Source organism: Salmo salar, chromosome ssa07 (genome assembly GCF_905237065.1).
Source record: "Salmo salar chromosome ssa07, Ssal_v3.1, whole genome shotgun sequence".
NCBI lineage: Eukaryota > Metazoa > Chordata > Actinopteri > Salmoniformes > Salmonidae > Salmo > Salmo salar.
Genome location: NC_059448.1, coordinates 20,408,752 through 20,434,612, shown reverse-complemented (window position 1 = coordinate 20,434,612; position 25,861 = coordinate 20,408,752).

The following is a 25,861-nucleotide window of genomic DNA, read 5'->3' as shown; positions in this document are numbered from 1 at the left end:
TATTATTATTATTATTATTATTATTATTATTATTATTATTATTATTATTATTATTATTATTATTATTATTATTATTATTATTATTATTATTATTATTATTATTATTATTATTATTACTAACCACTAGGCTACCTGGGGCGGCAGGTAGCCTAGTGGTTAGAGTGTTGGACTAATAACTGAAAGGTTGCAAGATCAAATCCCTGAGCTGACAAGGTTAAAATCTGTCATTCTGCCCATGAACAAGTCAGTTAACCCACTGTTCCTAGGCCGTCATCGAAAGTAAGAATTTGTTCTTAACTGACTTGCCTATTTATTGCCTTACCTCCCTTATCCTATCTCATTTGCACACATTGTATATAGACTTTTTCTATTGTATTATTGACTGTATGTTTGTTTATTCCATGTGTAACTCTGTGTTGTTGTTTGTGTCGCACTGCTTTGCTTTATCTTGGCCAGGTCGCAGTTTTAAATGAGAACATGTTCTCAGCTAGCCTACCTGGTTAAATAAGCTGAACTAAATAAAATGTAAATAAAGGTAAAAAAAAATCAATAATAATTAAAAGCTCAGAGCCAGTTAACATGCTGGTCCCACTTTGAGACAGGATTAATACAATGCTCAAGGGGCCAATAGAATACAATTTCCTGACGTCTTTTGTTGGTTGACATGGATTCATGTGGCAAACATCACCTGAAAGTGGCAATTTATTAACAAAATGTTATTTTCAAGATACTGTTTAGTTTTCAGAAGGGAGAGGAAGAGGCCACTTCTAACAAAGAATCCAAGACGACTACTGTCAAAAACATCTTTCATCATTCCTTTCCCTCACAATATCCAGTCAACAATATTTATGATTCATTCTCAACTAGCAATTACAGTGCCTTCATAAAGTATCCACGCCCCTTGTCTTTTTGCACATTTTGTTGTGTTACAGCCTGAATTTAAAATGGAGTAAATGTAGATATTTTTTTTCACTGTACCTTATAATGTCAAAGTGGAATAATGTTTTTCTTTTTACAAATTAATGAAATATTTAAAAGCTGAAATGTCTTAAATAAATAAGTATTATGGCAAGCCTAAATAAGAGGAAAACCTAGTTAAGTCTGCTATCCACCAGACATTTGGAGATGAATTCACCTTTCAACAGAACAACACCCTAAAACACAAGGTCATATCTACACTGGAGTTGCTTACTAAGAATACAGTGAATGTTCTTGAGTGACCGAGTTACAGTTTTGACTTAAATCTACTTGAAAATCTATGCCAAGACCTGAAAATGGTTGTCTTGTAATGACCAATGACCAATATGACAGAGCTTGAAGAATTTTGAAAAAAATAAATGGGCAAATGTTGCACAATCCAGGTGTGGAAAGCTCTTAGAGACTCATCGCTGCCAAAGGTGCTTCTACAAAGTATTAACTCAGGGGTGTGAATACTTATATAAATTAGATTTTCATTACATTTGTAAACATTTCTAAGAAAAAGTTTTCACTTTGTCATTATGGGGTGAAAAACACCCATTTAACAACAAAATGTGTGTAATGCGTCTGTGTGTAGCTGGTGAGATGAGTCAGGCGCAGGACAGCAGATATGAGTAATGAAAGCAATTTTACTCAATAATATAACAATACACGTCGTATAAATACAAGGCCACAAATACGGACCGCAATACAAATAAACAATTACTCACAACCAAACATGGGGGATCAGAGGGTTAAATAATGAACAAGTAATTGGGGAATTGAAACCAGGTGTGTAAGACAAAGACAAAACAAATGGAAAATGAAAAGTGGATCGGCGATGGCTAGAAGGCCAGTGACATCGACAGCCGAACGCCGCCTGAACAAGGAGAGGGACCGACCTCGGCGGAAGTCGTGACAATGTGGAATAAGTCAAGGGGTTTCAATACTTTCTGAAGACACTGTATATCGAATGTAACCAACCCGGTCCAATTCCTGATGCAGAGTTAGGCTTTTGGCCACGTTTGCTATTGATCTCCCCAACCTCTTTATCTTTTTAGATTCCTCTAGGTATTCACTTTATTAGTCTCGTATTCTCTGCCAGGTTGACAATTATGAGCAACTATTAATGTGGCTTTATTCATCCAGGAGTAGCATTCATTTTGTTCCATCTGTTACAATAGATTTATTGTCATCCAACCATTTTATCTTATCCTGTAAATATATCAAAACAGCTGCTTGCTTCTTGTTATAACTGATACGGGCTAATAAGCTGAAAGTAGAGCGCTAGGCAGCACACAAACATTGATTTGCCATTCCAATAAAATTGCCATGCGAAAGATGTGCAGAGCAGCATCTAAAGCAACACTAATACTGCTCAAACTATGCTGGAAGATTGAGGCTTGGATATTAGAGATGGTGGACTAGATTTGTTGGACTTTTGATGAGAGATCATTGAAAGTATGACTTACAGAAAATTGTATGTAGCATGATATTGATCAGGAACTGAAATAAATATGTTTATATTCTGTGTGTTGTTCAGGTCTGGGTAGATACCCATTGAGGATAGGACTTAGGACTTATTCTAGTAAGTAAGACCACTTAATGAACTGCTGGAAAAGTACAGTTGACAGTAGCCTAGAGGGAAGTAAGCATTTATGGACGGTAACAAATAAGCTGAATTAAATGAAACATTAGGAGAAGGAATTAAAGTAATGTCTCAAGATAGGCCAGAGTTACAAAGTAGGGGGAAAAACACAGATGGAAAAATATGTTCAGTGGCAAATGAAAAAATCTTAAGACATTAAATTAATTAATTATTTTAAAGTTTTGTTGAACTTTGTGGATACCTTCTATGTTTACTTCTCTCTGGAAAAGAACCAGGTACAGACTCTGCACCTAACAAGTGCCAAACAAACACTTGGTGAAACCCTATGTGGGATCCCTAGTCCATACAATCTCCCTTTTTTGTGAACTAAGTTGGCTTCGCACAAACTAAATAGCTAATTACTGCCATCCAGGGACTTGGCTTGGTGCATCCACACCTCTCCTCTTAGTGTTATGATGTAGCAGGAAAGGTATTAAAAGGGTCCATCATGCTCATTAGCAAGGTGGGCCCATATGGTGCCCGAACAGATGACTGCATTGCTTCTTACATCAACAGACATTTTTCTAAACTCTAAACTCGACGGGTAAACCACCATTAATCTCAGAGATGTATGTACATTTCAGCCAAGCCATGGATTGCTGTATTGCTTCTCAAGATGTTGTTTTCTTTTCTTAAAATAAAATTGAAAAAGGCACACACACATACAGGCATGAACGAATGCACACAGGCATGCTCTATGGTAAGAACCATCTTGGTTCCCGGGGCAAAAACCCTTTGCTATCCTGGAGCATGAGTACAGGACAAGGCTGGTTCCATCCGTTCTGTGACAGCTGCCGGGAGCTGACGTTGTCATAGTCCATGTGGGGTCAAACAACATTAGGAGGGCTAGCTCGGAACTGCTGAAAATGGATTTTAAAGTAGCTCTGAAAGATTCCAAAAAGCTGCCAGTTATTTCAGGTCCGGTACCACCGTTGAGCCGTGGGTGTGAAAAATTCAGCGGGCTACGGGCATTACACATCTGGCTAAAAGATTACTGTAGCACTGTTGGAATAACTTTTATAGATAACTTTGACACCTTCTGGAAACAGAAGATGCTCTACATCCAAATCATCTTGGTTCCTGGACTCGGTCCACACATTTCAAGGCAGCGTTGAGACAATCATTTATCAATGATCCACAAGCCCAGATAATCCCTACCATTGTGTCGCTGATTTGTGGTAATGCTGCTGCAAATGTACATTATCCCAGGGCTGATGGCAGTCACAGTGTAAGTAACCTAATTTATGTCCCTCTAACTCTCCTGAATGCTCCTGTCAATCCTACAGTTATTGAATACAGTAATCATGTGCCTATGAACCAGAGTTATACTGTTAGCACTGAGGTGGTGTGCCCTAGGAGGAAGTCCACTGTGTGCAGCTCACATGCACTATAAGCTTAAACATAAATAACATTGTCATGTCTACTTCTGATAAGCTTCCCAGTAAAGCAATAAAACCATCAAGCATCCCAGAAAAGTTATAAAAATTGCCCACATTAACATACAGTCCATTCAGAAAGTATTCAGACCCCTTGACTTTTTCCACCTTTTGTTACATTACAGCCTTATTCTAAAATTGATTAAATCGTTTTCCCCCTCATCCATCTATACACAATACACCATAATGACAAAGCAAAAACAGGTTTTTAGAATTTTTTTGTACATTTATAAAAAATTAAAAATAAATAACCATTTACATAAGTATTCAGACCCTTTACTCAGTACTTTGTTAAAGCACTTTTGGCAGTGATTACAGCCTCGAGTCATCTTCTCTGCCGATCCTCTCAAGGTCTGTCAGGTTGGATGGGGAGTGATGCTGCACAGCTATTTTCAGGTCTCTCCAGAGATGTTAGATCGGGTTCAAGTCCGGGCTCTGGCTGGGCCACTCAAGACATTCAGAGGCTTGTCCTGAAACAACTCCTACGTTGTCTTGGCTGTGTGTTTAGTATCGTTGTCCTGTTTGAAGGTGAGCACTCTGGAGCAGTATTTTTTTGCCATATCTTCAATCTAAGCCTACAAGAAAGTGTGTGCCCTCAGACTTGGAGGGAAGCAAAAGTCATTCCGCTACACAAGAATAGTAAAGCCCCATTTACTGGCTCAAATAGCTGACTAATCAGCCTGTTACCAACCCTTAGTAAACTTTTGGAAAAAAATTGTGTTTGACCAGATACAGTGTTATTTTACAGTAAACAACTTCACAACAGACTTTAAGCACGCTTATAGGGAAAGACATTCAAGATGCATGGCACTTACACACATGGCTGATGATTGGCTGAGAGAAATTGATGATCAAAATATTGTGGGAGCTATTTTGTTAGACTTCAGTGTGGCTTTTGACATGATCAATCTTTGCTGCTGGAAAAACATATGTGTAGGTAGAAACAGGAATTCCCCAGGGAAGTTGTCTAGGCCCCTTACATTTTTCTAGATTTACTAATGACCTGACACTGGCTCTGAGTAAAGCCTGTGTGTCTATGTATGCGGATGACTCAACACTATACACGTCAGCTACTACAGTGAGTGAAATTACTGCAACACTTAACAAAGAAATGCAGTCAGAATGGTTGGCAAGAAATAAGTTAGTCCCAAATATTCTACAATTAAAAGTATTGTATTTGGGACAAATCATTGACTAAACCCTAAACCTCAACTAAATCTTATAATGAATAATGTGGAAATTGAGCAAGTTGTGGAGACTAAACTGCTTTGAGTAACGCTGGATTGTAAACTGCCATGGTCAAAACATGTTGATGCAATAGTAGCTAAGAAGTCTGTCAATAATAAAGTGCTGCTCTGCCTTCTTAACAACACTATCAACAAGGTAGGTCCTACAGGCCCTAGTTTTGTCGCACCTGGACTACTGTCCAATCGTGTGGTCAGGTGCCACAAAGAGGGACTTAGGAAAATTTAAATTGGCTCAGAACAGGGCAGCATGGCTGGCCCTTATATGTACACGGAGAGTTAACATGAATAATATGCATGTCAAGTCTCTAACGGCTCAAAGTAGAGGAGAGATTGACTTCATCACTACTTGTTTTTGTAAGAAGTATTGACATGCTGAATGCACCAAGCTGTCTGTTTAAAACCTCTCTGGGATAGGGTCTGGTTTACTGAATTTCCGCCTAATTGATGTGCCCAAAGTAAACTGCCAGTTACTCAGGCCCAGAAGCCAGGATATGCAATAATTGGTAGCGTTGGATAGAAAACACTTTGAAGTTTCTAAAACTGAGACTATAACAGAATTGATATTGCAGGCAAAAATCAGAAGAAAATCCAACCAGATTATTATTTTTATTTTTTCCCAGGCTCTTATAATGGAAACCTATTGTTCCTATGTAAATTCGTCTCCCAGATTGCAATTCCTATGGCTTCCACTAGATGTCAACAGTCTCTATTCAAGGTTTCCAGTTTGTTTTTTGAAAAACAAGCAAGAATTTGGAGTTTTGGTGAGAAGAGCACCGGAACAATATCAGTCTTTCGGTGCGCGAGGGAGAGGGTGCACGCTGATTAATTTTCCTTTCCTATTGAACATACAACTTTCCGTATGAAATATTATAGTTTATTTACATTTTGGAATACCTGAGGATGAAATAGAAACATTGTTTGACTTGTTTGGACGAAGTTTAGTGGTAGCTTTTTGGACTCCTTTGTCTGCAGGTTGAACGAGTGGATTGCTGAAATCGATGGCTCCAACTAAACTGACTTTTTGGGATATAAAGAAGGATTTTACCTAACAAAACGACCATTCATGTTGTAGCTGGGACCCTTGGAATTGCAAACAGAGGAAGGTCTTCAAAAGTAAGTGATTTATTTAATCGCTATTTGTGATTTTATGAAGCCTGTGCTGGTGGAAAAATATGTTGATGTGGGGCGCCGTCCTCAGACATTCACATGGTATGCTTTCGCCATAAATCCTATTGTAAATCGGACAACGCAGTTAGATTAACAAGAATTTAAGCTTTTAAATGAAATAAGATACTTGTATGTTCATGAATGTTTAATATTAAGATTATTTGAATTGCGCGCCTTCCAATTTCACCGGATGTTGTCGGCTGATGATAAAATGATTGTGGGGGCTGTCTTGTTAGAATTCAGTGTAGCTTTTGACATTATCGATCATAGTCTGCTGCTGGAAAAATGTATGTGTTATGGCTTTACACCCCCTGCTATAATGTGGATAAAGAGTTACTTGTCTAACAGAACACAGAGGTTGTTCTTTAACTTCTCTAGGGCCGGCGGGACGAAATAGTCCCACCTACGTAACAGCCAGTGGAATCCTGTGGCGCGTTATTCAAATACCTTAGAAATGCTATTACTTCAATTTCTCAAACATATGACTATTTTACACCATTTTAAAGACAAGACTCTCGTTAATCTAACCACACTGTCCGATTTCAAAAAGGCTTTACAACGAAAGCAAAACATTAGATTATGTCAGCAGAGTACCCAGCCAGAAATAATCAGACACCCATTTTTCAAGCTAGCATATAATGTCACAAAAACCCAGAAGACAGCTAAATGCAGCACTAACCTTTGATGACCTTCATCAGATGACACACCTAGGACATTATGTTATACAGTACATGCATGTTTTGTTCAATGAAGTTCATATTTATATCAAAAACCAGCTTTTTACATTAGCATGTGACGTTCAGAACTAGCATACCCCCCGCAAACTTCCAGTGAATTTACTAAATTACTCACGATAAACGTTCACAAAAAGCATAACAATTATTTTAAGAATTATAGATACAGAACTCCTCTATGCACTCGATATGTCCGATTTTAAATAGCTTTTCGGTGAAAGCACATTTTGCAATATTAACAGTAGATAGCCCGGCATCACAGGGCTAGCTATTTAGACACCCAGCAAGTTTAGCACTCACCAAAGTCAGATTTACTATAAGAAAAATGTTATTACCTTTGGTGTTCTTCGTCAGAATGCACTCCTGGACTTCTACTTCAATAACAAATGTTGGTTTGGTCCCAAATAATCCATAGTTATATCCAAATAGCGGCGTTTTGTTCGTGCGTTCAAGACACTATCCAGAAGGGTAAATAAGGGTTACGAGCATGGCGCATTTCGTGACAAAACATTTCTAAATATTCCATTACCGTACTTCGATGCATGTCAACCGCTGTTTAAAATCCATTTTTATGCCATTTTTCTCGTAAAAAAGCGATAATATTCCGACCGGGAATCTACATTTAGGTAAACAGACGAAAGAAAATAAAGCATGGGGTCGACTCGGGCACGCGCCTAAGCCCATAGTACTCTGATCGGCCACTTGCCAAAAGCGATAATGTGTTTCAGCCAGAGGCTGCCTCGATATCGTTCAGCTTTTCCCGGGCTCTGAGAGCCTATGGGAGCCGTAGGAAGTGTCACGTTAGAGCAAAGATCCTCAGTCTTCAATAAAAAGAGCCCAGATGAACAACAACTTGTCAGACAGGCCACTTCCCATATAGAATCCTCTCAGGTTTTTGCCTGCCATATGAGTTCTGTTATACTCACAGACACCATTCAAACAGTTTTAGAAACTTTAGGGTGTTTTCTATCCAAAGCCACAGTTAATGGGCAGGAGTAGTAACCAGATTAAATCGGGTACGTTTTTTATCCGGCCGTGTCAATACTGCCCCCTACCCCCAACAGGTTATGGAACAGCGGGGACTGTGAAGAGACACACACAGGCACAGACACACGCTGACACATACACATTATAAGACACGCACTCTACACACACGTGCCCATGGATTTTTGTATTGTAGATATCTGGTAGTAGAGTAGTGGCCTGAGGGCACACACTTAATGTGTTGTGAAAATTGTTATGCAATCTAATGTAATGTAATATTTGAAATTGTATATAACTGCCTTAATGTTTCTGGACCCAGGAAGTGTAGCTAGGAAGTATTGGGGATCCATAATCAATACAAAATACATGCACACACACACAAAACACACACACACACACACACACACACACACACACACACACACACACACACACACACACACACACACACACACTGCTTTACAAACTAAATAATACATGCTTTAAGGGAAATAATAGCAGACACACTCCATTTGTACCCTTCATGTACCTTTCCATTGAAATTAGATAATTTCTGGGAGATACATGAATGGCATATCATTACCGCACTAGTAATTTGTCATAGAACAGTAATTGAAGGAAAATACATAGCTTTGGTAAAAGAACATACAACACATATTAATTACATGAACCATAAAGACACTTTTTTTGTAAAAGAATAGGGCAAAATACCATATACATGGCTTTATGTAAAATACTGGTGCAATAGACCATATACATGGTTTTGTGTAAAAGACTGGGGCAATAGACCATATCAAATAAAATACAATTTTATTGGTCACACACATATTTAGCAGATGTTATTGCAGGTGTAGTGAAATGCTTGCGTTCCTAGCTCCAACAGTGCAGTAGTATCTAACAATACACAACAATACACACAAATCTAAAAGTAAAATAATGGAATTAAGAAATATATAAATCTTAGATTGAGCAATGTCGGAGGGGCATTGACTAAAATACAGTAGAATAGAATACAGTATATACATTTGAGATGAGTAAAGCAGTATGTAAACATTATTTAACGTTATTAAAGTGAAGTGTTCCATTAGTGTTCCATTATTAGTGTTCCATTATTAAAGTGGCCAGTGATTCCAAGTGTATGTACAGTAAACTGTAAAAAAAGAAACGTCCTCTCACTGTCAACTGCGTTTATTTTCAGCAAACTTAACATGTGTAAATATTTTTATGAACATAAGATTCAACAACTGAAACATAAACTGAACATAAAGTTCCACAGACATGTGACTAACAGAAATGGAATAATGTGTCCCTGAACAAAGGGGGGGTCAAAATCAAAAGTAACTGTCAGTATCTGGTGTGGCCACCAGCTGCATTAAGTACTGCAGTGCATCTCCTCCTCATGGACTGCACTAGATTTGCCAGTTCTTGCTGTGAGATGTTACCCCACTCGTCCACCAAGGCACCTGCAATTTCCCGGACATTTCTGAGGGGAACACTGACATTCCTGTCTTGCAAGAAATCACGCACAGAACGAGCAGTATGGCTGGTGGCATTGTCTTGCTGAAGGGTCATGTCAGGATGAGCCTGCAGGAAGGGTACCACATGAGGGAGGAGGATGTCTTCCCTGTAACGGACAGGGTTGAAATTGCCTGCAATGACAACAAGCTCAGAACGATCATGCTGTGACACACCGCCCCGGACCATGACGGACCCTCCACCTCCAAATCAATCCCACTCCAGAGTACAGGCCTCGGTGTAACGTTCATTCCTTCAACGATAAACGCGAATCCGACCATCATCCCCGGTGAGAAAAAAACGCGACTCGTCAGTGAAGAGCACTTTTTGCTAGTCCTATCTGGTCCAGCGACGGTGGGTTTGTGCCCAAAGGCGACGTTGTTGTGATGTCTGGTGTGGACCTGCTTTAGAACAGGCCTACAAGCCCTCAGTCCAGCCTCTCTCAGCCAATTTCAGACAGTGTGAGCACTGATGGAGGGAACGTGCGTTCCTGGTGTAACTCGGGCAGTTGTTGTTGCCATCCTGTACCTGTCCCGCAGGTGTGATGTTTGGATGTACTGATCCTATGCAAATCAAATCAAATCAAATGTATTTATATAGCCCTTCTTACATCAGCTGATATCTCAAAGTGCTCTACAGAAACCCAGCCTAAAACTCCAAACGCAAGTAATGCAGGTGTAGAAGCACGGTGGCTAGGAAAAACTCCCTAGAAAGGCCAAAACCTAGGAAGAAACCTAGAGAGGAACCAGGCTATGTGGGGTGGCCAGTCCTCCTCTGGCTGTGCCGGGTGGAGATTATAACAGAACATGGCCAAGATGTTCAAATGTTCATAAATGACCAGCATGGTCAAATAATAATAATCACAGTAGTTGTCGAGGGTGCAACAAGTCAGCACCTCAAGAGTAAATGTCAGTTGGCTTTTCATAGCCGATCATTGAGAGTATCTCTACCTCTCCTGCTGTCTCTAGAGAGTTGAAAACAGCAGGTCTGGGACAGGTAGCACGTCCGGTGAACAGGTCAAGGTTCCATAGCCGCAGGCAGAACAGTTGAAACTGGAGCAGCAGCACGGCCAGGTGGACTGGGGACAGCAAGGAGTCATCATGCCAGGTAGTCCTGAGTCATGGTCCTAGGGCTCAGGTCCTCCTCCGAGAGAAAGAAAGACAGAAAGAGAGATTTAGAGAGAGCATACTTAAATTCACACAGGACACCGGATAAGACAGGAGAAATACTCCAGATATAACAGACTAGGCCCCCGACACATAAACTACTGCAGCATAAATACTGGAGGCTGAGACAGGAGGGGTCAGGAGACACTGTGGCCCCATCTGATGATACCCCCGACAGGGCCAAACAGGCAGGATACAACCCCACCCACTTTGCCAAAGCACAGCCCCCACACCACTAGAGGGATATCTTCAACCACCAACTTACCATCCTGAGACAAGGCCGAGTATAGCCCACAAAGATCTCCGCCACGGCACAACCCAAGGGGGGGCACCAACCCAGACAGAAAGACCACGTCAGTGACTCAACCCACTCAAGTGACGCACCCCTCCTAGGGACGGCATGGAAGAACACCAGTAAGCCAGTGACTCAGCCCCTGTAATAGGGTTAGAGGCAGAGAATCCCAGTGGAGAGAGGGGAACCGGCCAGGCAGAGACAGCAAGGGTGGTTCGTTGCTCCAGAGCCTTTCCGTTCACCTTCACACTCCTGGGCCAGACTACACTCAATCATAGGACCTACTGAAGAGATGAGTCTTCAGTAAAGACTTAAAGGTTGAGACCGAGTCTGCGTATCTCACATGGGCAGGCAGACCATTCCATAAAAATGGAGCTCTATAGGAGAAAGCCCTGCCTCCAGCTGTTTGCTTAGAAATTCTAGGGACAATTAGGAGGCCTGCGTCTTGTGACCGTAGCGTACGTATAGGTATGTACGGCAGGACCAAATCGGAAAGATAGGTAGGAGCAAGCCCATGTAATGCTTTGTAGGTTAGCAGTAAAACCTTGAAATCAGCCCTTGCCTTAACAGGAAGCCAGTGTAGGGAGGCTAGCACTGGAGTAATATGATCACATTTTTTGGTTCTAGTCAGGATTCTAGCAGCCGAATTTAGCACTAACTGAAGTTTAGTGCTAAATGTTGTTACACGTGGTCTGCCACAGCAAGGACGATCAGCTGTCCGTCCTGTCTCCCTGTAGCGCTGCCTTAGGCGTCTCACAGTACGGACATTGCAATTTATTGCCCTGGCCACATCTTCAGTCCTCATGCCTCCTTGCAGCATGCCTAAGGCACGTTCACGCAGATGAGCAGGGACCCAGGGCATCTTTCTTTTGGTATTTTTCAGTCAGTAGAAAGGCCTCTTTAGTGTCCTAAGTTTTCATAACTGTGACCTTAATTACCTACCGCCTGTAAGCTGTCAGTGTCTTAACGACCGCTCCACAGGTGCATGTTCATTAATGGTTTATGGTTCATTGAACAATCATGGAAAACAGTGTTTAAACCCTTTACAATGAAGATCTGTGAAGTTATTTGGATTTTTACGAATTACCTTTGAAAGACAAGGTCTTGAAAAAGGGCCGGCTAGTGATGGCTATTTAACAATGTAATGGCCTTAAGATAGAAGCTGTTTTTCAGTCTCTCGGTCCCAGCTTTGATGCACCTGTACTGACCTCGCCTTTTGGATGATAGCGGGGTGAACAGGCCGTGGCTTGGGTGGTTGATGTCCTTGATGATCTTTTTGGCCTTCCTGTGACATCGGGGGCTGTAGCTGTCCTGAAGGTCAGGTAATTTGCCTCCAGTGATGCGCTGAGCAGACCACACCACCCTCTGGAGAGCCTTGCGGTTGCGGGTGGTGCTGTTGTTGTACCAGGCGGTGATACAGCCCGACAGGAAGCTCTCAATTGTGCATCTGTAAAAGTTTGTCAGGGTTTAAGGGGCCAAGCCAAATTTCTTCAGCTTCCTGAAGTTGAAGAGGCGCTGTTGCGCCTTCTTCACCACACTGTCTGTGTGGGTGGACCATTTCAGATCGTCAGTGATGTATACGTCGAGGAACTTGAAGCTTTCCACCCTCTCCACTGCGATCCCGTCGATGTGGATAGGCGCGTGCTCCCTCTGCTGTTTCCTGAAGTCCACGATCAGCTCCTTTGTTTGAGTGAGAAGTTTATTGCCTGGCACCACTCTCCCATGGCCCTCACCTCCTCCTTGTAGACTGTCTCGTCATTGTTGGTAATCAGGCCTAATACTGTTGTGTCGTCTGCAAACTTGATGATTGAGTTGAAGGCGTGTGTGGCCACGCAGTCATGGGTGAAATGGGAGTACAGGAGGGGGCTGAGCACGCACCCTTGTGGGGCCCCTGTGTTGAGGATCAGCAAAGTGGAGGTGTTGTTTCCTGCATTCACCACCTGGGGGCGGCCCGTCAGGAAGTCCAGGACTCATTTGCACAAGGTGGGGTTCAGACCCAAGGCCCCAAGCTTAAAAATGAGCATGGAGGGTACTATGGTATTGAATGCTGAGCTATAGTCAATGAACAGCATTGTTACATAGGTATTCTTCTTGTCCAGATGAGATAGGGCAGTGTGCAGTGCGATGGCGATTGCATCGTCTGTGGATCTATTGGGGCGGTAAGCAAATTGAAGTGGGTCTAGGGTGTCAGGTAAGGTAGAGGTGATATGATCCATAACTAGCCTCTCAGAGCACTTCATGACGACAGAAGTTAGTGCTATGGGGTGATAGAAATTTAGTTCAGTTACCTTTGCTTTCTTGGGTACAGTAACAATGGTGGATGTCTTGAAGCAAGTGGGGACAGCAGACTGGAACAGGGAGAGTCGTCACCTTGCCATGGTTAAATGCAGTGCTTCGCATTTTCAGTTTTGTGTAAAAGACTTGGGCAATAGGCCATAAACATGGTTTTGTGTAAAAGACTGGGGCAATAGGCCATATACATGGTTTTGTGTAGAAGACTAGGGTAATATGCCACATACATGGTTTTGTGTAAAATAATGGGGCAATAGGCCATATACATGGTTTTGTGTAAAAGACTGGGGCAGTAGACCATATACATGGTTTCATGTAAAAGACTGCAGCAAAAGGCCATATACAGTACATGGTTGTGTTACTCTCCCATATTACTGTGACATTGTATAAATATACTGTACAGTACATATACACTGAGTATACAAAACATTAGGAACACATGCTCTCTCCATGACATAGACTGACCAGGTCAATCCAGGTGAAAGCTATGATCCCTTATTGATGTCACTTGTTAAATCCACTTCAATTAGTGTAGATGAAGGGGAGGAGACAAATTAAAGAAGGATTTTTAAGCCTTGAGACTGTTGAGACATGGATTATGTATGTGTGTCATTCAAAGCGTGAATGGTCAAGACTAAAGATTTAAGGGCCTTTGAACCGTGTATGGTAGTAGGTGCCAGGCACACTGGTTTGAGTGTGTCAAGAACTGCAACGCTGCTGGGTTTTTCACGCTCAACAGTTTTCTGTGTGTATGAAGAATGGTCCACCACCCAAGGAAAATCCAGCCAACTTGACACAACTGTGTGAAGCACTGGAGTCAACATGGGCCAGCATCCCTGTGGAACGCTTCTGACACCTTGTAGAGTCCATGCCTCGACGAATTGAGGCTGTTCTGAGAGCAAAAGGGGTGGCAACTCGATATTCAGAAGGTGTTCATAATATTTGGTACACTCAGTGCACATGGTTTTATGTAAAAGACTGGAACAATAGGCCATACTCACAGTGGTGTAAAGTACTTAAGTAAAAAAACTTTAAAGTACTACTTAAGTAGTTTTGGGGGGGTTTCTGTACTTTACTATTTATATTTTTGACTACTTTTACGTAACTACATTCCTAAAGAAAATGTTGTACTTTTTACTGAATACATTTTCCCTGACAACCAAGAGTACTCGTTACATTTTGAATGCATAGCAGGACAGGAACATTGTCAAATTCATGCGCTTATCAAGAGATCACGTGGTCATCCCTACTGCCTCTGGCCTGGCGGACTCACGAAACACAAATTCATATTTTATAAATAATCTCTGAGTGTTCCCCTGGCTATCCTTATTTTTTAATGACAATAAAATTGTGCCATCTGCTTTGCTTAATATAAGGAAGTGATTTATACTTTTACTTTTACTTTTGATACTTAGGTATATTTTAGCAATTACATTCACATTTGATACCTAAGTATAATTAAAACCAAATACTTTTAGACTTTTACTCAAGTAGTATTTTACTGGTTGACTTCCTCTTTTACTTGACTAACTTTCTATTAAGTTATCTATACTTTTACTCAAGTATGACAACTTGGTACTTTTTCCACCACTGCATATACAGTACAGTACATGGCTGTGCTATCCTCCCATTACCGTAACATCATATCAACATACATACACATCCAAAGAATGTCTGGTCCCACTATAAAACATAACTTAATGAAGCCTTCATAACCTTCATATACAATACCTTTAATATCACCCTTTCTGTATCTTTATGAATGCCACAACCCCTCACCACCACCCTTGCTTTTCATGAACTAACACTCACACTTGTCTTTTACCACTGAGAATGTTGCATTTACTATGACTGTGATATCTGATTGTCACTCTTAATTAACTACTTTAAGATGAATGCACAAACTGTAGCTAAGTCGCTCTGGGTGGGGTCTGCTAAATGAATTAAATGTAAATGTAAAATGTATTAGGTCTGCTTAAATTATTTTTGAAAGGACATCGTGTTTCTCAGACTAGCAACATGCTGTAGCCATTCAACAGGGGAGTGAATGGACAAGGACAAGTCCACACAAATGGAGGGATAGATAACTTGATATCTTCATATACTTAGAGAAGCACCACTGTCAATCTGAATCCATCATGGTATCCAGACAGGAAGACAAAACACAATCACATTGAGTTGTCATGACAGGGTTTTCAAACCAGATCAGACAACAAGACTATGGTGGCAGTAATCCTACTGAATCCAACAAAACATTTTGCTTTGCAAACTTTCTGCACCGACCTCAATGCGTTCCGTCATATCAATTTCAGCAGGAGACACAGACTGAGAGAAGAGTGTAGGGAGTCACCTTGGGTCAAGCGTTTTGAAGCTCTTCACCGCGGGCCCAGAAACCTCCCTGCCCCGCGTGTCTAGGCTTGCTCTGGCGACTGTCATCTCTGTCCTTTTGTGCGATGGACTCATTGCACCTGTCTCCTGTCAATCACTCACCACTCTGGCACTGGAGTGACCCTCATTAAGCACTGTGTACCCATATGGCATGGCGGACCGTGTGTGTTTGTGTACAGATGTCGGATCTTAATTGGATCAGTATTTTGTTGCGGATTCAAATGAGCAAATGGTACTTTCACTGGAAACCCGCTGTTCTCTTTCTCTCCATGCGGGGGCAGTCATTCGGACCAGTGCCAGCTGTAAAAATCACCATCCCCCTATAGGTCCTAATACTGCAACATTCAAATGTACAAAAGTGTATCTGAAATGCATCCATACATTAGGCTAAACCTAAACTATAGCCTACTGTAGCCTATCAAAACTAATTGCACACACATGCCTATAATATCAGATGTAAAGACAAGATGAAATTAAGAATAGTGAGGTAGCCTGTGGAATGGAGCGCAATGGCGCATGAAAGAAAGCGACTCATAAAAATAGAAGGCGCATACAGAATATACATATATTAGCAAACCTAAGGTTACGAAGATCAATTATGACCTGGGGTGGGTTAACGGTTAGGGCTGCTGCTTTCAGTGCACACTACCACGTCAGCGTGTGTTCAATTCTGGCCAACTTCGTTCTGGAACAAATAAATCAATCCCCGTGATTGACTTGATTTAGTTACACATTTCAAATATGGACAGTCCAGGGATATTTTACCACCAATCTTGATAGAAATTACCATACCAGACACTTATTTTAAAGACAGTTGTATTTAATGGATAAAATCATTAGGAAACCAATTAAAATAATACCAATTCAAAAATAACACTAACATTAGTTTCAATTCGTACAAAGTGCTGCGTAAATTACCACAGTAGATATGCTGTGGTAACAAGTAAATACTTTATTTCTATTTCTAATGCTTGTCAAATAGATAAATCACCCTTAGTCTGCTCAGAAAGGACTAAGTTGTTCTGATGATAATACCAACCAGAGGGCGAACTTAACTTGAAAGACTTTGGTTGCAAACAGGACTAAGGAAACACACACATCATATTTTAGGGAGCGGTAAGGAGGTGATCGATAGTGGTTGCACTTGAGATCAGCTGTGTGGGTGAATTTAGTATATAGCGATGGTTTAAGGCGACATCAGCTGGCGATAATCTTGTGCCATCGATGGTTGCAGTAGAGCCCTTGTTATATGATTATACTCTAATACATTCTGTAGCCTATCCATTGTCACAAAATGAAAGGTGTGAAAAATGATAATAGGCTACTGTTTGTGTTTCGCTGAGTTGGGCCATAAGTTGATTGAATGATATAGGACTACTACAGAACATTTACATTTTAGTCATTTAGCAGACACTCTTATCCAGAGCGACTTACGGTAGTGAATGCATACATTTCATAAATTTTTTCTCCGTACTGGTCCCCCACGGGAATCGAACCCACAACCCTGGCGTTGCAAACACCATGCTCTACCAACTGAACCACACGATAAACTTTCCTCCAGTGTGTACGTTCACCCACGTTTTATAGTTAGGTTATGTATAATTTGTCAATATAGTTATGGTCTATTGTGGACTGCCCTTACAATAGGTGATATTTTCATTGCTAAGCTGTTATGTGCTGGCTACTGTAGCATAGGCCTACTGTACTTTCAGTTTGATGCCGGCATTTGAAGGATTTGTGGATTGAAAGCCTGTATTGTGTGGCTTTAATATTTATTTTCTTAAAGCTGTCACGCTGTTTATGCTTTTGAGCCTATCCAAAGACGATTTTGAAGAGACTTTGGATAGCTGAGACACATTTCTTTGATGTGTAAATGATCAGACTATTCGTTTTACTTTTTGAAAACATTGGAATAAATTAACTTGTGAGCCTAATGGAAGCTATAGTATAGACTCTCTAAATTAATAGAAAAATTAAAAGCCCAGTGCAGTCAAAAACGTGATTTCTCTGTGTTTTATATATATCCACACTATGAGGTTGGAATAATACTGTGAAATTGTGAAAATTATGATAATTCCCTTTTAGTGTAAGAGCTGTTTTGGAAAAGACTGCCTGAAATTTCAGCCTGTTTCGGTGGGATGGAGTTGTGGCCTGCTTGGTGACATCACCAGGTGGTAAGTTAGTTAATAGACCAGTTAATAGACCAATAAGAAAGAGTGTTCCAAACCTCTCTGCCAATAACAGATAGTTTTCCGTTTTCCCCTCCCCACTCAGATCACTCCCAGACAGTCGTAGCAAAATTCTTGCTTGAGAAATTGCCGTTTACTAAGAAGCAATTTTTTTACTATTTTAACTGAAAACAATCACAGTAAGGTACTTCATTGTTATCCAGAAAGGATTTGATATTGAGCTAAAAACAGCTGCATTGGACCTTTAACGATCTGACGGTGGAACTCCTCCACTCATTTAGTGAAATGGCAAACTTGCCATGTATTCAAGGCTTAAAAGTCCTCTTAAGTTTTGAATTTCCACCACAAAATCTCAGGCCTGAATCTCAGCATTAAGTTTTTTTTCTGTTTCTTTTCTCTTTCAATGGTGGAACCATTTAACATAGCATCTACGTATTGTTGCTTGCTACGTCTGTGCATGTTCTATAAATCAATTTAACCTACCTACCTACCTGTATTATTTATAGTCATGGTTTATGTTGGATGTACACTCACAATCTAATATTATTTGTCCAATGACTTAAACTTTCTTAAAGGTATTTTTGAAGGCGAGGGGCAGTCCCACTGGTTTTGTAATTGTTGAGCTTTTATTGAAAAGATAGAACAGTGCTGTAAAGACAGGAAAGGGTGAGTCAAAGGGCAGTGGGCCAGATTTGAAACCATGCCGACTCAGGCATACTGGATGTGTGTGGGTCAGCGGCTCAATGGTTTTATTAAATGTTCAAGGCAAGCAATAAGCACAATAAATTAATGGTGGCCTCAGTGCTGGACCACACAAGCAATGAGGCCCACATGAATTTACTCTGCCTATTGCTTGCCTTGAACATATAAAACAAACATTGATCAACAAAAAAAGTGCTAATTAAAACTCAATGAAAAATACATTTACCCCCTACAAATACTGTATGTTCATTTATTATAATCCACATAAGAATTCACCAGAGACGTGCTGTAACCTGCACGTAGACCACATAGGCTACTTTAAATGGTACCCAGTGGATCTGCAGTCTAAGGTACAATCCCAAGGGGCACACACTGGTTGAATCAACATTGTTTCCACCCCATTTCGATACAATTTTGTTAAACCATTGTGGAATTGACTTCTGTGCCCAGTAGAATGTATGTATGTCCAGCTGCCCCCTGGCGGCGATTCTAAATATTTCTTCAGATATTCCAATTCTTCTGCTGAGGCAATATTTTCCTCCCACAACGAAATGGGTCAAATTATGATCCGACATCTGAATGTGTGTGTGCTGTAGGTGTGTGTATGTAGGAGTGTGTTTAGCCCTGAAATAGATTGGCCTGGAGGACAAGGCCAACCTCCGGGTCGGATCCCTCACAGAGAACCTCATTGTCACGGTTTCACTGATGGGGGAAATATGGCAGACGAGGTGGGGGCAACCATAATGGCGCCCTCGCAGCTGCTTGCGAATGTCATCCCAGATGTCCCCTATATCCAACAATAGCAGAAAGAGGATGATCAGGCCACATGGAGTAATATCTCAGTGAGACCAAGGAGAGCGAGAGCCAATTGATGAGAGAGCCAATTGATGCAGTCTGGGTGGCATTGGAGTGGATCGCTATTAAGCATGCCCTCCAAATAATATTGGGATTACAGCTTGCAGGTCATCTAATCTTCCTAGGAATTAGATAGCATTTTCAAGGTCCTTTGGTTTGTATGGACATGATATTGTCAAGGTCCTTCGGATTGTGTGGGCAGGATATTGTCAAGGTCCTTTGGTTTGTGTGGACAGGATATTGTCAAAGTCCTTTGGTTTGTATGGGCAGGATATTGTCAAAGTCCTTTGGTTTGTATGGGCAGGATATTGTCAAAGTCCTTTGGTTTGTATGGGCAGGATATTTCCAAGGTCCTTTGGTTTTTATGGGCAGGATATTGTCAAGTTCCTTTGGTTTGTATGGGTGTAGCAGGCAAGGTTGACTTGATGGAGAAACTACATCCCCAATGATCCTATTTCATGCAGAGTTGGGCCATTTCAATGAGAGTTTTTGAAAATCTTATTTAATAAATGTGGTGGTGGGACCCTGCCTGAATAGATTTTACTGTAGATTTAAACTTGGGTAAAAAATAGCAACAACAAAAAATTGTGTGGGTTGGGTGGAAAAGTAATGGGTGTATCTCCAATAATACGAGAGAGGAGAGTAGTCTTTTATTAAATCAGGTTTCTCTTGGTTTTCAGATGTGACGGCAGATGGTTTAGTCTAGGATGAAAGCAGAAATAATGTACTCAAAAAGGCATATTCACACGGCCAATAAATTAAATACACTTGAATAAACTGAAAACCTGGGTTTTCCATTTGGATATTTATTATATTTTACTTGTTGCTAGCCCCTTTAATTCTATAAAAAAATTAAAATAAAGGAAACCCCAACATATAGTGTCTTAATAGGGCATTGGGATGCAAAACAGCTTCAATGGGCCTTGGCAAAGATTCTACAAGTGTCTGAAACTCCATTGGAGGGACGCGACACCTTTCTTCCACATCACCAGTCTTGATGCATAAGTCAATACATTGCATTCAATTAAAAAAGATATGCATCAAGGGTATTGACACATAAATCAATACATTAATATATTGCCTTTAAAGCAAAAAAGTTGGTGATAAAGCTGCAATGGATAACTTGTTCAGAGACTCAGACAGACATACAGACAAACAGACAAACATACATATATACTCACAGACAGGCAGGTTGGAAGAAAGGCAGACAGACAGACAGCCCACTGGGCACACCACATAATTCCAAAATGGAAATTTGGGTAACAGACAGACAGACCGACATGTACCCTCACAGACAGGCAGACAGACAGACTCTAACCTCAACCCTAAATCTATCCCTGGAATTAAATGCCCGGCCGCCTGGGGGTACTCTTTAACAATGCCCTGAGTTTCAAGTCTTTATGTTAAGAATTCTACAGAGGGTGGAAGACAGTGTTTTTGTGTTACTGCAGGGAGAGAATGAAGGACCATGTTGAGGATGAATTAAGCCACTTACTTTAGCCACAGGAAGCTAGACCTCAACACAGGTCATCTCAATAAGGACCATGATGGTTGTGTGGAAGGACAGTGAGCTATCTCAATCGCTGTCCATCATGGGGCCCCTCATTAACATTTACGGGGCTGTAGTGGAGCAGGTTGAGCGTTTCAAGTTCCTTGGTGTCCACATCACCAACAAACTATCATGGTCCAAACACACCAAGACAGTTGTGAAGAGGGCACGACAACACTTTTTCCCCTCAGAAGACTGAAAAGGGTTCCCAGATCCTCAAAAGTTTCTACAGCTGCACCATCGAGAGTATCCTGACCGGTTTCATCACCGCCTGGTATGGCAACTGCTTGGCATCCAACCATAAGGTGCTATAGAGGGTGATGCGTATGGCCCAGTACATCACTGGGGCCAAGTTTCCTGACATCCAGGACCTATATACTAAGCGGTGTCAGAGGAAGGCCAAAAAGATGATCAAAGACCCCAGTCACCCAAGTCATAGACTGTTCTCTCTGCTACCGCATGGCAAGCAGTACCGGAGCGCCAAGCCTAGGTCCAAAAGGCTCCAACTTCTTTGGGACGGGGGAGGTATTTTGACGTCCGGATGAAAAGCGTTCCCAAAGTAAACTGCCTGCTACTCAGGCCCATAAGCTAGGATATGCATATAATTGAGTATGCAGTAGATTTGGATAGAAAACACTCTAACGTTTCTAAAACCGTTAAAATAATGTCTGTGAGTATAACAGAACTGAAATGGCAGGCGAAACCCCGAGGAAAAAAAATGAAAAAAAGAATCAGCATACCACTGATTTCAATGCCTGGCACTTTTATAATAGGGCGAAATCGTCCCCGATTGCAGTTCCTAGTGCTTCCACTAGATGTCAACAGTCTTTAGAAAGAGTTTCAAGCTGGTTTTTGGAAAAATTAGGGAGAAGTTGTAGTGGCTCCCGTTTTGGCTGTAGTTTCCAAGCACATGGCTGAGACAGCGCATTCTTTTTGTTTATCTCCGGTAAAGACAATAACGATTCTCCATCTTAAATTTTATTGTTTATTTGCATATTAGGGTACCTAAGGATTGATTATAAACATTGATTGACTTGTTTGGATAAGTTTATTGGTAAAGTTTGGGATTCATTTTGTATGCATTTTGAAAGAGGGAAACTGAGTGGATTATTGACTGAAGCGCACCTGCTAAACTGAGTTTTTATGGATATAAAAAAGGACTTTATCGAACAAAAGGACCATTTGTAATGTAACTGGGACATTTTGGAGTGCCAACAGAAGAAGATCTTAAAAGGTAAAGCATATATTATATCGCTATTTCTGACCCTTGTCGCAACTCCCTGGTTGAAAATGATTTGTTATGCATTTGTGTGCTGGACGCTGTCCTAAGATAATCGCATGGTTTGCTTTCGCCGTAAAGCCTTTTTGAAATCTGACACCTTGGCTGGATTAACAACAAGTTAAGCTATATTTTGATGTATTGCACTTCAATTTCATGAAAGTTTAATATTTATAGTAATTTAACCTGTTGGGTCTAGGGGGCAGCATTTGCACGTCTGGATAAAAAAAATGTACCCGATTTAATCTGGTTACTAATCCTACCCAGTAACTAGAATATGCATATACTTATTATATATGGATAGAAAACACTCTAAAGTTTCCAAAACTGTTTGAATGGTGTCTGTGAGTATAACAGAACTCATTTGGCAGGCAAAACCCTGAGACATTTTCTGACAGGAAGTGGATACCTGATGTGTTGTATTGACTTTAAAGCTATCCCATTGAAAGACACAGGGGTTTAGGAATATTTTGGCACTTCCTATTGCTTCCACTAGATGTCACCAGCCTTTACAAAGTGTTTTGAGTCTTCTGGAGGGAGATCTGACCGAACAAGAGCCATGGAACGGTGATGTCCCATTAGACACCTGGCGCGCTACTTCATGTTGGGTACCCTCGTTCCAATACGTTATAAAAGGCTATGCATTCGTCCACCTTGAATATTATTCATGTTCTGGTTAAAAAGGCCCTAATGATTTATGCTATACAACGTTTGACATGTTTGAACGAACGGAAATATATTTTTTCCCCTCGTTCATGACGAGAAGTCCGGCTGGCTTACATCATGTGCTAACGAGACGGAGATTTTTGGACATAAATGATGAGCTTTTTTGAACAAAACTACATTCGTTATGGACCTGTGATACCTGGAAGTGACATCTGATGAAGAGAATCAAAGGTAATGGATTATTTACATAGTATTTTCGATTTTAGATCTCCCCAACATGACGTCTAGTCTGTATCGCAACGCGTATTTTTCTGGGCACAGTGCTCAGATTATTGCAAAGTGTGATTTCCCAGTAAGGTTATTTTTAAATCTGGCAAGTTGATTGCGTTCAAAAGATGTAAATCTATAATTCTTTAAATGACAATATAATATTTTAACAATGTTTTCTAATTTTAATTATTTAATTTCTGACGCTGACTTGACTGCCGGTTATTGGAGGGAAACGATTTCCTCAACATCAATGCCATAGTAAAACGCTGTTTTTGTATATAAATATGAACTTGATAGAACTAAAAATGCATGCATTGTCTAACATAATGTCCTAGGAGTGTCATCTGATGGAGATTGTAAAAGGTTAGTGTATCATTTTAGCTGGTTTTATGGTTTTGGTGACCCTGTCTTTGACTTGACAAAACATTACACACAACTCTTGTAAATGTACTGTCCTAACATACTCTAAATTTATGCTTTCGCCGTAAAACCTTTTTGAAATCGTAAAACGTGGTTAGATTAAGGAGATGTTTATCTTTCAAATGGTGTAACATAGTTGTATTTTTGAAAAATTTGAATTTTGACATTTATTTGGATTCAAATTTGCCGCTCTTGAAATGCACCTGCTGTTGATGGAGTGCACCACAGGTGGCACGCTAGCGTCCCACCTAGCCCCAAGAGGTTAATTGCAATTTCACCGGATGTTGGCCAGGTGGGACGCCAATGTCCCACCTATCCCAAAGACGTTTTAAAACCTCTTGGCGTTCCCCTAGGATAGGGGGCGCTAAAGCGATTTTTGAAAAAAAATCGTGTCCATTTTAAACGGCCTCCTACTCAAACTCAGAAGCTAGGATATGCATATAATTAATACTTGTGGATCGAAAACACCCTAAAGTTTATAAAACTGTTTGAATGGTGTCTGTGAGTATAACAGAACTCATATGGCAGTCAAAACCCCGAGACAGATCGAAACAGGAAGTGGAATTCTGAATTGCGAACTCAACTTCATCACGTTGCCTATTAATCACACCGTGAGCTATGGTTCATTGAGCACTTCCTATTGCTTCCACTAGATGTCCCCAGTCTTTACAAAGTGATTTGAGACTCCTACTGTGAAAACTGAATGAATGAGACGCTGTGGACCGTGGTCACACGGTGAGGGCCATCACCATTATGATGCCGGCGCCCCTGGTTACCCTCCACCTTTCGAAACGTTTTGAAACACAATGCAATCGTCCCCCTCAAATCTTATTGGCTCTCTTGTTGAAAAACGCCCTGAAGATTTATGTTATACAACGTTTGACATGTTTGAACGAACCTAAATGGGGAAAAAATGCTTTTTGTCGAAATGGCTGTCCCGCGCCCGACGGAGGATTTGGATCAGCCTTCAGACGCGGTAACAAGAACAAGCTAATGGAACATAATGGATGAACTTTTTCGAACGAAAATACATTTGTTGTGGACCTGGGATTCCTGGAAGTGCTTTCTGATGAAGACAACCAAAGGTAAGGGATTATTGACAATAGTATACAAGACTAGATGTGATATGCGATTGTTCCAAGATGGCACTGACCTGTAACGTTAGCCTATTTTTCAGAGTATCGCATCCCCTTTCATCGCAAAGTATGATTACCCAGTAAAGGTAATTTTAAATCTGGCATTACAGGTGCTTTCAAGAGATATTCATCTATACATCTTAGAATGACAATATTACATTTTAAAAATGTTTTCGAATAGTAATTTAGTAAATTGTAGCTCTGTTTCATCGGATGCATTTGAGAGAAAATAGTTAGTCAACGTTACGCACCGATGTAAAATGCTGTTTTTATATATAAATATGAACTTTATCGAACAAAATAATGCATGTATTGTGTAACATGATGTCCTAGGTGTGTCATCTGATGAAGATTGTCAAAGGTTAGTGCTGCATTTAGCTGTTTTTTGGTTATTTGTGATGCATGTGGTTGGTCGGAAAATGGCTATGTGGCTACTTTTATGATATACTCCTCTAACATAATCTAATGTTTTGCTTTTGCTGTAAAGCCTTTTTGAAATCGGACAACGTGGTTCGATTCAGGAGAGGTGTATCTATAAAACGATATAATTTGAAATTATTATGATTTTTTTTTAATTATTAAATTTTGTTACGCTAATGGCGATATGATTTTTCGCTGGATGTCCGTCCCGCATACGGGACGGAGGCCGCACAGGGGTTAACAGCTTCTACCTCCAAGCCATAAGACGGCTTAACAATTAATCAACTGCCCACCCGGACTATTTACATTCAATCAGATCAAGTATTAACCATGAATTTACCAGCGATAGCAAACATCCACATTGCGGATGTTTTGGTGGTGTCAGAGGTGGAACTGCATTGAAGTAGTCAAATCGGTGAACAGCTACACTTGCCATACAGTGCATTCGGAAATTATTCAGACCCTTTGACTTATTCCACATTTTGTTATGTTACAGTCTTATTTTAAAATGGATTAAATAGTTTTTTTCCTTATCAATCTTCAAAAAAT